At 46.5% G+C, this 13,859-nt stretch overlaps 1 long non-coding RNA gene across 2 annotated transcripts; it reads right to left on the bottom strand.

The window, feature by feature from the left end:
• Positions 1-1,174: 1,174 nt before the first annotated feature.
• On the bottom strand, positions 1,175-11,903 carry LOC113141887 (uncharacterized). 2 transcript variants are annotated; one of them, XR_003296854.1, is made up of 4 exons: positions 11,828-11,851; positions 9,501-9,787; positions 1,398-1,576; positions 1,175-1,235 (listed from the first exon to the last, which is right to left on the bottom strand). It is a non-coding gene; the product is annotated as an uncharacterized LOC113141887 (long non-coding RNA). The 2 variants fall into 2 exon arrangements; XR_003296855.1 differs by lacking the exon at positions 9,501-9,787 and having other exon boundaries at positions 11,828-11,903.
• Between the last annotated feature and the right edge of the window lie 1,956 nt (positions 11,904-13,859).

Raw genomic sequence — 13,859 nt, 5'->3', positions numbered from 1 at the left:
GAAACACTTCTATTTCAGGGCTGTTGTTAAATAAGTGTTGTTAGTTCATACTTGTTCTTCATCGTTCCAATAAAACGTCTTCCAGTTTTGTGGAACTGTTGCTTTAAAAGCAGTTTAACTTCTATAACCCATGAGCTGTTTTACCTTTGAAGACCCTTAATTCTCATCACTACTTAACACTTAGCATCCAATAGTCAACATTACCCTGAAGGTTGGATTCTGTCATCTCATGACTAGGTGCTGCTAAATCTTTCACATTTTACACATTGCATCTTTAAAATAATATGAAACCAGGCAGAGGAAAGACGAGTGGATCCATCACTCACATTTTAATATAAAAATGTAACGACACTTTTTACCTCTGAGCATTTCAGACCAGTGAACTAAACATTAGTGACTTACACATGAGCAAAGAAACACAGTCAACAGTCAGTTAGCTGAGCTAGCTTAGCTGGAAACTCGAACTCTGCAGCTTTAAATATCACAACTTTTCTACTTTGATTCAAGTAGCAGATACTTTTCCTGAGGTCATTACAGAAGTACTACATGTACAACTTAACTTCAGTGCAACTTAAAGGATCATCAAATACAAATACATCAAGTCTAATACCTCAAAGTGTAAAAAATGCAGCATTAGTGATAAAATCCCTGTGGGACAGAACAGAGATACGTAAACTGAACTGCCAGCTGGTGAGAAAAGAAAATGACTTTAGAGAAACCTGCTGTCCTGCTGATGGTGGAAGGAGTCTTCTTCTTTAACATCCCAGCAAAGGTGGATTTTAGAATCAGTTAATAAACATGCAGGTGTTTTCTGAGCAATTTGAACTGGTTTGGTTTCTGGAATGGACTGAGGAACCAGAGAAATGTTTTTTTCTGAGAAAAAGACAGGAGGCAGAGCTGGAGGTAGCAGAGCTGAAGATGTTGAGGTTCTCTCTGGGAGTGACGAGGATGGATAGGATCAGGAATGAGGACATCAGAGGGACAGCTCATGTTAGATGTTTTGGAGAAAAAGCCAGGGAAGCCAGATTGAGATGGTTTGGACATGTTCAGAGGAGGGACAGTGAATACATTGGTAAAAGGATGCTGAGGTTAGAGCTGCCAGGAAGGAGGCCTAGAGGAAGACCAGAGAGGAGGTTCTTGGATGTAGTGAAGGAGGACATGAGGACAGTTGGTGTGGGTGAGGACGATACAGAGGATAGGGTTAAATGGAGGCAGATGATTCGCTGTGGTGACCCCTGAAGGGAGCAGCCCAAAGGAGAAGAAGATGTTAGATGTTGGATTGAATTAAATTCCATAATGAGATTAACATCATTTACCAACTGATTGTGTGTTTCATGTCACAAGTAAACCAGATGATAAAGGACAGAGTCTGCAGGATTTAAGATTCAGGTCTTTACCCAGTGCTAGAACGGGGGTACCTCTTATTCCTGATGTGTTTACTGACACATCAGCAGGTTCAGTAAAACAAAGACTTTGAGGTGAAGCAGAGTTTGACCAGTAGAACAACTGCTGCTGCTGCTAGTCCCAGTCCGATCCACAGGCTGATCCTTCACCGACTCAGGTTCATCAGCAGCTGCTGTAAAACACACAGAGAGACTTGTTGATACCTGTTCATGTCCAAATGTAACATCTGGACAGTTTGGACTTGGACCTAATGATGTTTGTTGCCATGTGCAGCATGTGAGTGATATGATGTTAGAAAAATCATCGTAGTAAATCACACAGAGCTCAGAGCCTCAGTCCATCAGGTCCAGTTTATCACCACAGTCTGTCCAACACGGACACACAAGGACACTGTTAGAAAGTCAACAGGCGTAGGGTGGAGCTCTGCGCATGCGCACCTCGCTGCAGTCTGCCCATGCTCAGCCTAGGAGCGCAGTTACCCTAAAAGAAGCTGATCTTAAATTGGTAGTGGTCCATTTGCAGTGTTCAGTTGATTCCTTTGTTGCTTGCTGTAATCCTGTGTGTTTGGCTGGACCCTTGGGTGCGGTGTGCGTCATTACCGAACAGTAAGTTCCGAAGTTCATATTGTATTATGAATGATTAGCAGCGCGACCGGGTGACTCGCGGTTACATAACGCTGCTAAGTAACTTGTGTTGGGGAACTAATACAAGCGATTGCATACCGCCTGTGCAGGGATGTTGTTATGTCGTTAATATTGATGTCACTTGTGTGACCGGTTGGATGTATCTTACAGATGTTTGTGACATTATAGTAGTGTTAGCTGGGAAGTGTCGATGTATGTTATGTGCCTTAGTGCAGTTCCTTAACTGTAAGGATATTGTTCGCCAGTAGATGGCGGTGCTGTTACACCCTCCATGTTTAAGTACTGATGTTAAGTTATTGGTATGATTACATCTGTAATAGTGTGGGTGGCCATATTGTATATTAATGTGTATTGTTCATTCGTTTGTAGACCACACCCACACCCACCTGCATACCCACATCTGTGTACTTCAAGGAGCTCAATAAAGGATTTGGAGAAGTATCATATCGGCAGTGTTCTTATCGACACTACAGGGTGACACTACCTTCATCCGGCTATGCACCCATACAGTCCACCTATCCTGCTCTTCTTATAACCTTCGAAACAACGGTCCTTCGAGCCGGATTAGGTGGTGCTTCCCTGGATACCTAACCTTCAGTATGTGGTCTCCTACACCTGATGATGAGCTTCCTGTACCTTCTACCCATGCTCAGCGTAGGTCCTATCTACCTACCTACCTACAAGACTACGACGTAGATTGTCCCTGGCAGAGAGAGGCGCTGCCACCGGACCCTAGTACGATGCAGTATGCACATGGGACACAGGACAGGCAATACAGAGCGATGGTCAGGGATGAGAGAGATATGACACCCCCTTCATCTCCCTCCTCTAGTCATGTCAGCCAGGATCATGAATCTATGATATGGGAGGAGTGGCGTAGAAAGGGAGAACATCGGATGGCTGAGAGAGCTGTAGTACCAGACACCGTGGCGAGAGCCTCTCCTTACTACAGACCATGGGAGGAGTCTGTACTTCGGACGGCGCAAGTTGTTACACCTACTAAATTGATGGGCTCATTGTATAATGAACCAACCACCCCGGCTCTTCCCCCTGATAAGGCTCCTTTAGTCTGGCAGCCGGTGTCAGCCACAACCCCTGTTCAGGGTCTGCAACCTGGTGTATATACTCAGGGATTTATGCCCGCCAGTATCAGATCTGATCGAAACCCCTGGCGTCCTACATCACTTAACTGTGGCCTGCAAAGGGACACAACACCTAAAGGCTACCATCATGGAGCTGATCCTACCCATGCATCGGTAGACTTAAGAGAGCAGGGCATGATGGATACTCTGAATAGGATGATGGGTGAGTTGCAGATCCTGAGAGATCAAGTAGGATTGGCATCTCCTGAATTCTGTCACTCACAAGCCAGTGGTCATCCTCTTGCTGATCGACCCCGACCGGACCAGATAAATCAGAGAGAGGGTTATGCTCCTGCCTCTATACCTGAGTATTCTCTTCGGGAGCCAGTACCAAGGTCCGTAGCTAGCTGGCACCACTCAAACCCAGCTGAGATGTCAAAGTCAGCCAACCTTAGTCGTCCATATACCTACTCTAAACCATCTCCTATGTACGAGCCACCGATTCCACCATATGGTACACCTCCACAACTGCCATTAACCTGTTTGAGAGAGAGAACATATCGGGGCCCTATTCCTACTATCCCTGACTTCGGTAGGAGAGATCCCAGTGAGTTTACACGCCTCAAGATGGCCTTAGAAAATCTTCTACCGCCTGACGCGACCGAGCTGTTTCGCTATCAGGTTTTATTGGATCATCTTAAGTTGGACGAGGCTCGTCTTGTGGCGGATGCCTACCTGAACTCACCTAACCCATACTCCGACACCATGGCCGCCTTGACCGATAAATTTGGCCAACCTCAGAGGCTTGCACTGAAGAAAATTGCCACTGTACTGAATGCACCAGATATCCGAGCAGGCGACTCACCAGCCTTCCAAAGGTTTGCCTTACAAGTACGTGCCCTGGTCGGGATGCTGCAAACCCTTGGACCTGATGGCGGGGTGGAGCTCCAATGCGGGTCACACGTCGAACGATTACTGAGCAAATTACCGTCGGACCTGCGGTCAGAGTTTCGAAGAAACATGTATCGAAAGTCTGGACAAGGACATAACCTGATAGACTTTTCAGATTGGCTACAATATGAGGCATGGTGTCAGGACAGTGAGGGTCCACCGAATAGCAGGGAGTCTAAACAGGAGACCAAGTGGAAGGACCATCAGAAACGTCCCACAAGAGCTCTGCACCTGACTGCTGCCGTCCAGGGTGCAGAGGAGGCCGGTAATCAGCCTCCAGTAGGACCACAGGTTACGAGGCCTGACAGGGCCGTTAAAATGAGGTCCCAGCATGCCTACTGCCCGTATTGTGAGAGTAAAGAGCACTTCTTAAGTCAGTGTGACACCTTCAGGACCTTCGATAAAGACCAAATAGTGCAGTGGATAAAGACCAATCAGCGCTGTTGGCGGTGTGGGAGGGCACATCAGGCATCTGATTGTAACCTCAAGAAGCGATGCCATAAGTGCCAAGGCAAACACCTCCAGGTGCTGCATGACGTCAATACCAGACCTCCTAAAGAAGATTCCTGTCTGACTAGTTCAGCCAGAGAGACGCTGAACCTAGATCGGCCGTCGGACAGCAGTAGGGTCCTCCTGAAAGTAGTGAGAGTTTTGCTACGATATCAAGACCGTACACTGGATACCTATGCAGTTCTGGACGATGGTTCAGAACGCACCATGCTGCTGGCTGCAGCCGCCCGTGAGTTAGGACTTCCAGGAGCTCCAGAAACTGTGACTTTACGAACCATCAGACAGGATGTACAGACTTTGGCCGGCACATCGGTCACCTTCAAAATATCACCCTGTGCCCAGCCACACAAGACCTTTGTGATTAGGGACGCCTTCACTGCAGAACCTCTTAGTCTAGCTGATCACACATACCCTGTGAAAACCCTCAAGGCGAAGTTCAGATACCTACGAGACTTGGCCCTCCAATCCTTCAACAAGGTAACACCTACGTTGCTCATAGGTACAGATCATCCTCACTTAATAACTCCAGTCGAGCCAGTGCGTATAGGTCCACCTGGTGGCCCTGCGGCAGTGAAGACCAGACTTGGCTGGACACTTCAGGGTCCAGCAAGGTTAGTCGAGACCCAAAGATCACACCAACAATGCTTGTTCACCTCTTTGAGTCCTGTAGAGGTCGAACTAAGAAGGAATGTCGAGAAGCTATGGCAGCTGGATGTGATGCCACTGAGAAATGACAAGCAAGTGGTGCGCTCAAGGGAAGACCAGCAGGCTCTTGACTTACTGGAGACCAAGACTGTCAGGGTGGAAATAGATGGTATCACACGATATGCCACTCCATTACTCCGCAGAAAGAACTGGCGTGTCTTCCAGGCTCCTATGGAAGCTGTAATGCCAAGGCTTCGAAGTTTGGAGAAACGGCTGTTGAGGGAACCATCTCGCGCAACTGCTTACGAGGCTGAGATCACAAAGTTAGAACGTGCGGGTACTGTAGCACGACTATCAGAGCAACAGACACCACCTGACGGTGAGAGCTGGTACATCCCTCACCACATGGTGCAACACAATGGAAAGGACCGCATTGTATTTGATTGCTCATTCCGCTACAAAGACCTCTGCCTCAATGAAGCGTTGTTGCCTGGTCCGCCACTGAGTCCTTCTCTCTTAGGAGTCCTTCTGCGCTTCCGAGAACACAATGTTGGCATTAGTGGCGATATAAAGGGTATGTTTCACCAAGTGGTGTTACTACCAGAGGACCGACCCCTGCTGCGCTTCCTGTGGCGTAATATGCAACGACAAGAGACCCCTCGAGTCTATGAGTGGCGGGTCCTACCTTTCGGCACCACATGTAGCCCGTGTTGTGCCACCTATGCACTGCAACGACATGTCTCAAGTCACACAGGCCCAGACAGTGCTGAGTGGTTTTCGGTGGAAAGGTGTTTTTATGTGGACAATTGCTTACAAAGCTTACCATCTACTCAAGAAGCCAAACAACTGATCGACAAGTTAAGGAGTCTCCTTGCCTCTGGGGGATTTGAAATTCGCCAATGGGCCAGTAATCACACTGAAGTGATAAGTCACCTACCTGCCGAGGCCAGATCAGATAAGATGGAGCTGTGGCTAATTCATGATAAAACTGAGACACCCGAGTCGACATTAGGACTTAGCTGGCAGTGTGATTCTGACACGCTCAGCTACAAGCATCGATCAGTGACATATGAGACTGTTACCATGCGTAACATCTACCGTGTATTAGCCAGTCAGTATGATCCACTTGGGTTTATCCTTCCTTATACCACAAGGGCCAAGGTGTTAGTTCAGAGACTGTGGGACTGTAAGCGAGACTGGGATGATCCCGATCTTCCAAAGGCCCTGTTGATAGCCTGGCGCACATGGGAAGGGGAGCTGGAATACCTGCATCACGTACATTTGCCTAGATGTTACACCTTAGCTGACATGGATCAACCAGATACCAAAAGAGACATCCATGTGTTCTGTGATGCATCTACCCAGGCTTATGGAGCGGTTGCCTACCTACGATCTGAGGACGCAAAGGGATGGGTTCAGGTTGCTTTCCTCCTCGCACGTTCACGGGTTGCACCGCGCAAACAGTTGTCCGTGCCTAGGCTCGAGCTCTGTGCTGCAGTGACTGGAGCTCAGTTAGCTAAACTATTGACCACTGAGCTCACCTTTGATATCCAGGACGTTGTACTTTGGAGTGATTCAACTACAGTCCTCAACTGGCTACATTCCGAATCCTGCCGCTTTAAAGTGTTTGTAGGAACTAGAGTGGCGGAAATACAGGAACTAACGACCATTCAAAGCTGGCGATATGTTGAGTCTGCCCAAAATCCAGCAGATGACCTGACAAGGGGGAAATCACTACAGGATTTAGTAGAACCTAATCGCTGGTGTTGTGGACCAAACTTCCTGCTGCTACCTCCCTTGGAGTGGCCAAACCTTTTTTCCATGGACCACCCTACCAGCGAAGATACTACTGAGCTCAAGCGAGATTCCTTCTGCGGTCTCAGTACTACCTCCAATACCCGAGTAAGGGTGGAACCGACAGCCAAGACTTGGACTGAGTTAGTGGATGCCTTTGCAAAGGAGATCCACATGGGAAATAAACTTTCTGGAACACCCTCGGCTGATGCCTATCGTGCAGCAGAAATGCTCGCATTCCGGAGGGCCCAACAGGACAGTTTTGTCAACGAGTATCAACTCCTCGAGTCTGGAAATTCTGTACCATCTAATAGTCGACTCCTTTGCCTTTCTCCGGAATTCGATGCCACTCACCAGGTGATCAGAGTAGGAGGACGGCTCCGGAGGGCTCAGGAGATAGATCCACTGACAAGGCATCCCATTGTACTTGACCCGGACCACTATTTCACAAGGCTGCTTGTCCAGGAATACGATCATAAACTTCGTCACCCAGGCCCGGAACGTGTATTTGCCGAACTGAGACGCACAGTATGGATCCTAAGAGGTCGGGAAGCAGTGAAACGTCATCAACGTAGCTGTCGTGAATGTCATCAGTGGAGATCAAAACCAGCAGTCCAGAAAATGTCTGATCTGCCACGTCCGCGGCTCAGATTGTTTAAGCCCGCCTTTTACTCTTGTGGAGTCGATTGTTTTGGTCCATTCTTGGTGAAGATTGGCCGCAGGACAGAGAAGCGTTGGGGTATCATCTTCAAATGCCTCACGACTAGAGCGGTACATCTAGACCTTTTGTATTCCATTGACTGTGACTCTTTCCTCATGTCCCTGCGGAGGTTTATAGCTCGGCGTGGTAAACCAGTAGAGTTATACTCAGATCAAGGAACCAACTTCCGAGGTGGGGAGAGAGAGTTAACGGAAACCTTCTCCAACCTCAATCCAGATCTCCAACGACAGCTAGCTAGGCAGCAGATTTCATTCCATTTCAACCCTCCAGCGGCACCCCATTTCGGTGGTGCATGGGAACGAGAGATTCGTTCGGTAAAGGCAGCTTTGTATACCACCATTGGCTCACAACCGGTGAGTGAAGAGGTACTCAGAACTACACTAATTGAAGTTGAGTCCATACTCAATTCAAAACCCCTAGGCTATGTGTCAACCAATGTAGCAGACTTGGATCCTGTGACTCCCAACTATTTGCTCATGGGGCGGCCGGACAGTGCTTTACCTCAGGTGGTCTACCCACAATCAGAGCTCCTGGGTTGGCGAAGATGGAGGCACTCCCAGGTCCTAGCTGATAGATTCTGGACTTCCTTTGTGCGAAATTACTTACCTAACCTGCAGACAAGAGGCAAGTGGAGGTCTCCAGCCTCTGAGGTCACTGTTGGAGCTGCGGTTATGATTGTGGATCCTCAACTGCCCAGATCCCTTTGGCAGATAGGAAGGGTTCAGAAAGTGTTCCCTGGTCCTGACAATCATGTCAGGTCAGTCGAGGTACAGATTAAAGACAAAGTATATACTCGACCCATTGTTCGGCTCATAGTCCTGCCAGAGATTCCTGAGGATGATGACATATAGTCAAGCACGTAAAGAACAGGTGTTGGCTTTCAATGGAACACATTTGCTCACAAATGTGGGGGCGGCTGTGTTAGAAAGTCAACAGGCGTAGGGTGGAGCTCTGCGCATGCGCACCTCGCTGCAGTCTGCCCATGCTCAGCCTAGGAGCGCAGTTACCCTAAAAGAAGCTGATCTTAAATTGGTAGTGGTCCATTTGCAGTGTTCAGTTGATTCCTTTGTTGCTTGCTGTAATCCTGTGTGTTTGGCTGGACCCTTGGGTGCGGTGTGCGTCATTACCGAACAGTAAGTTCCGAAGTTCATATTGTATTATGAATGATTAGCAGCGCGACCGGGTGACTCGCGGTTACATAACGCTGCTAAGTAACTTGTGTTGGGGAACTAATACAAGCGATTGCATACCGCCTGTGCAGGGATGTTGTTATGTCGTTAATATTGATGTCACTTGTGTGACCGGTTGGATGTATCTTACAGATGTTTGTGACATTATAGTAGTGTTAGCTGGGAAGTGTCGATGTATGTTATGTGCCTTAGTGCAGTTCCTTAACTGTAAGGATATTGTTCGCCAGTAGATGGCGGTGCTGTTACACCCTCCATGTTTAAGTACTGATGTTAAGTTATTGGTATGATTACATCTGTAATAGTGTGGGTGGCCATATTGTATATTAATGTGTATTGTTCATTCGTTTGTAGACCACACCCACACCCACCTGCATACCCACATCTGTGTACTTCAAGGAGCTCAATAAAGGATTTGGAGAAGTATCATATCGGCAGTGTTCTTATCGACACTACAGGGTGACACTACCTTCATCCGGCTATGCACCCATACAGTCCACCTATCCTGCTCTTCTTATAACCTTCAAAACAGACACTGTTCAACTGGACTGAACCAACTTACCGTTGAGGCGACAGGTGTTATAGTCTGCACCAACATCTGTCTTCACATCACACCAGTACACACCAGAGTCCTCAGTCCTGAAAACTGTTTGTCCTGAGACTCTGGGACCTCAACACCCTCATGTAGATGAAACACGGTTGGGCCTTTGTCTTCATTTAGCAGTTCACAGTAGATGTAAACTGCTGAGAGAGACATGTGAGCTGTGGTTGTGAAGGTCCAGTCCAGTGTGATGTCGTGGTTCTCCTCTGCCTGATAGGAGCTCTGTGTCACATTCACTACAAATGTTCCTGTTGAGGAGACACAGGGGGAAAGTGACGACCACACACACTCACAACTTGGATTATTTCGGATTTTGTATGAGGAAGTCTGGAGTAACAGAGAAGTATGTTCGAGTGGTGCAGGACATGTATGAGAGCTGTAAAACAGTGGTGAGGTGTGCTGTAGGGGTGACAGAGGAGTTCAAGGTGGAGGTGGGACCGCACCAAGGATCGGCTTTGAGCCCCTTCTTGTTTGCTGTGGTGATGGACAGGCTGACAGATGATGTTAGACAGGAATCTCCATGGACCATAATGTTTGCAGATGACATTGTCATATGTAGTGAGAGCAGGGAGCAGGTGGAGGAAAATCTAGAGAGGTGGAGGTTTGCTCTGGAAAGGAGAGGAATGAAGGTTAGCCGCAGTAAAACAGAGTACATGTGTGTAAATGAGAGGGACTCAAGTAGAACGGTGAGGTTACAGGGAGTAGAGGTGAAGAAGGTGGAGGACTTTAAGTACCTAGGGTCAACAGTCCAGAACAATGGAGAGTGTGGAAAAGAAGTGAAGAGACGTGTGCAAGCAGGTTGGAACAGGTGGAGGAAAGTGTCTCTGTGTCACATTCACTACAAATGTTCCTGTTGAGGAGACACAGAGGGAAAGTGACGACCACACACACTCACAACTTGGATTATTTTGGATTTCCAATTGATTTGAGTTAGTGGATAAAAACTGACCCCAGGTAAAGGGGGTCAGGCTGATGAGCAGCAGGATCCAGCAGACCATCTTCTCCTGTCAGAGGAGACAGAGCTGAAGAGTCACAAACATGAAAAACCTGCAGTTTGTTTTTCTCTGAAAACATTTCACGTTAAAGTCTTCAGTGTTTTTGACACAAGGTGGCGCCAGTTCCACCTGATAAACTCCAGAAATATCAGAGTCCTTCAAACATCAGCTCACTAACTTCCCTCGTTCTGGGTCAGTGAGGAGGGAAAGTTACAGCTGGACTGATGAGCTGAAACTTCCAACATGTGAGATCTTGTAAAATATGATAAACTGCTGCAGATGAATTTACCCACAGTTTATAAAGTAACGTTACTTCAAACTGGTCCAGTCTCAGACAACTACTGCAGTTCAACATGTACATTAATGTTCATCCAAAAACATCAGGTACAACAGTAAAACACTGACAGGGACCAGTTCTCTGCACAATGAGGACTTTTAGTTTTCATACTTAAACACGTTTACTTTAGGAAGATTTGAATACAGGACTTGTAGTGCAGTATTTTCACAGTGTAGTACTGCTACTCTTACTGAAGTAAAGGACCTGTATTCGTCAGTGCTGCTCACACTGAGGAGACAGACTGTAGAAGGACTGTGGCGGTGCAGGGAGCAGTTTGGGGCAGTAGCTGCCCTGAGGACAGCCATAGCACCTCCAACAAATGTCTTTAGCTATTGTACCTGTGGACACACCTGGAGGACAATGGAAAACCCTGTTTCACACACATCTGGCCCCGCCCCCTGGGGGATGGAGAAGTGGTGGGCGGAGCTTTCAAAGAACAGTCGTTACGACAGTTAAACCTGCAGCTGCTTCAACATGACTGAGACTTTTATCATCTGATCTTTGAGCTTTAGAAACTTTACTTTCACTTCATATTTCGATGTTTCTACCATTGAAGACTCTTAATTTCTCCCTTAAATATATAAAAAATAGAGAACAGACCAGTTTATTCCATATTTGTCTTTATTTTGCCCTGAAGCTCCAACTCTCCGTCTCTTCCCATGAGAAATGAGCTCCTCTGTCTTCGTCCTCCTCCAGGACCAAACCAACGAGGTTAAGAACCGCGGGGCTCCGTCTACTTTCAGTCACTACATCATTATCTCCCAGGATATATTCTAGTCCCAGACTGATTAGAGAATTACTCATTAACCATTTAGTAACTCACTCGTTCCTCAGTAACTACACAACAACAACAACCACAACGTCCTGCATCAGACGGAAAACATCACCTTGGATGGGTTTCTCATAGTCTCAGAGACCAAAACAAACAAGATCCAACACCGTCGGACTGGACTCACCTGGTTTATTCAGTCAGTCTTCAGCCATGTGGTCTGACAGTCCAGGATATTGCTGCAGGATATAGTTACTTTAAATTTCGCTGTTTTCTATCTGCTCCGCCAATCACGATGTAACAGTGATCTGATAGGAGGCCAATGATTCTGGTGCAGTTTTATTGGTTAAAATGTCCCTGAATGCCCCGCCTCTTTTTAATTCTCCTCCAATCACAGTGCGGCAGCAGCGTCTTCAGTGTCTTTATCGGTGTAAATGAAAGTGAAAGTAAAGTCCCACAGATCAGTTTGACCTTGAAATGTAAATCCATCGGATCAGAGCCTGAAGCTCTCAGAGTATTTTCCATCCACATCCAGACCTGTGGAGCAGACATTTGGTCAGATCACTTGTTCTGTTCTGCTGGAAGCCAACACACATGGAAGATTCAAGATTCAAAGACTTTTATTGTCACTTCAACTACATGAGCAGCAAATACAGAGGAATCAAAAGGCTGTTCCTCCTTAGCAACATAGTCAGAAATAAGCAGCATTAAATAAAGTCAAATAAGAAAATGGAAGAATTAAATAGACAGAGTAAGAAAAATAAGATAAGATTAATAAGCAACAAATACACGCTTGTCATTAGCAGGCTACGGTTTTAGCTAACCGCTAGCATGTTGCTTCCACTTCCGGTAGTTTCATCAGTAACCATATATAAACATTAGCTACTAGCCTAGCTTCAAATAAACTCACCGAGATGGTGAACTAACACAACACAGCGAAAGATACTTGGAATATCTAGATTTGACCGATAGAAAAGTTAGTACCAACCAACCAGACTAAACAGGATGTCACGTTAACGTAGAGGAACAACACTTCCTCTTTTCAAAATAAAAATACATGTCTACATAAAACGAAGAGAATAAGGCTCCTTTCTCTAAGTTACTATGTAAAGTTAAAATATATGTGCAGTCTTAGTTATAGTACAAATAAAGCAGTTGTGTACAATGTGAGGATGAAAATAAACAAAAGGCCTTGAAAGGTTCAAAGGTCAACAGCAGCAGTTTGACATTAGTGCAAATTGGCATAAAGTGCAAACACTGACAGATTAACAGATTTAGTTCATGTAAAGATTTTTGAGTGTGCAGATGTTTTTCCATCATGAACATCCTGGAGTGAATGTGTCTCTTCTATATTTACAAATATTTACAATGGACAGTTACTGCACTGACACCAACATTGGTGTTTACTGTGATCTGTTGTCCAGACAAACATGAATCACTGTCCCTCATAGTGATGTCACAGGGACAGAAACTGTCCTTGCTCAGGTCTTGATCCAGTGCTCTGATAGAAAGGGGGTCCAGTTAGCCCTGATGAGTCCAACCATCTCCCAGCTCATGAAGACAGAGGTGAGAAGCTCAGATCTCAGACTGTGTGTTCAGGGAAAAGCTGCCTCATGGACCAACAGGGTCAAAGTCTGATCTCTGAGAAACTTTACACCACTGAAGAGGCGTTTACTGACACATCAGCAGGCTCAGTAAAACAAAGACTTTGAGGTGAAGCAGAGTTTGACCAGTAGAATGACTGCTGCTGCTGTCAGTCCCAGTCCGATCCACCTGCTGATCCTTCCCTGACTCAGGTTCATCAGCAGCTGCTGTAAAACACACAGAGAGACTTGTTGATACCTGTTCATGTCCAAATGGAACATCTGGACAGTTTGGACTTGGACCTAATGATGTTTGTTGCCATGTGCAGCATGTGAGTGATATGATGTTAGAAAAATCATTGTAGTGAATCACACAGAGCTCAGAGCCTCAGTCCATCAGGTCCAGTTTATCACCACAGTCTGTCCAACACGGACACACAAGGACACTGTTCAACTGGACTGAAACAACTTACCTGTGACGTTGAGGCGACAGGTGTTATAGTCTCTACCATCATCTGTCTTCACTTCACACCAGTACACACCAGAATCCTCAGTCCTGAGTCTGGACACATGAAGTCTGACTCGTCCTTCTCTGAGGACGTCTTTGTCAAACTGGACTCGTCCTGAAAACTGTTT

Source organism: Mastacembelus armatus, chromosome 18 (genome assembly GCF_900324485.2).
Source record: "Mastacembelus armatus chromosome 18, fMasArm1.2, whole genome shotgun sequence".
Classification (NCBI taxonomy): Eukaryota; Metazoa; Chordata; class Actinopteri; order Synbranchiformes; family Mastacembelidae; genus Mastacembelus; species Mastacembelus armatus.
This window is presented reverse-complemented; position numbering and strand designations above follow the sequence as displayed.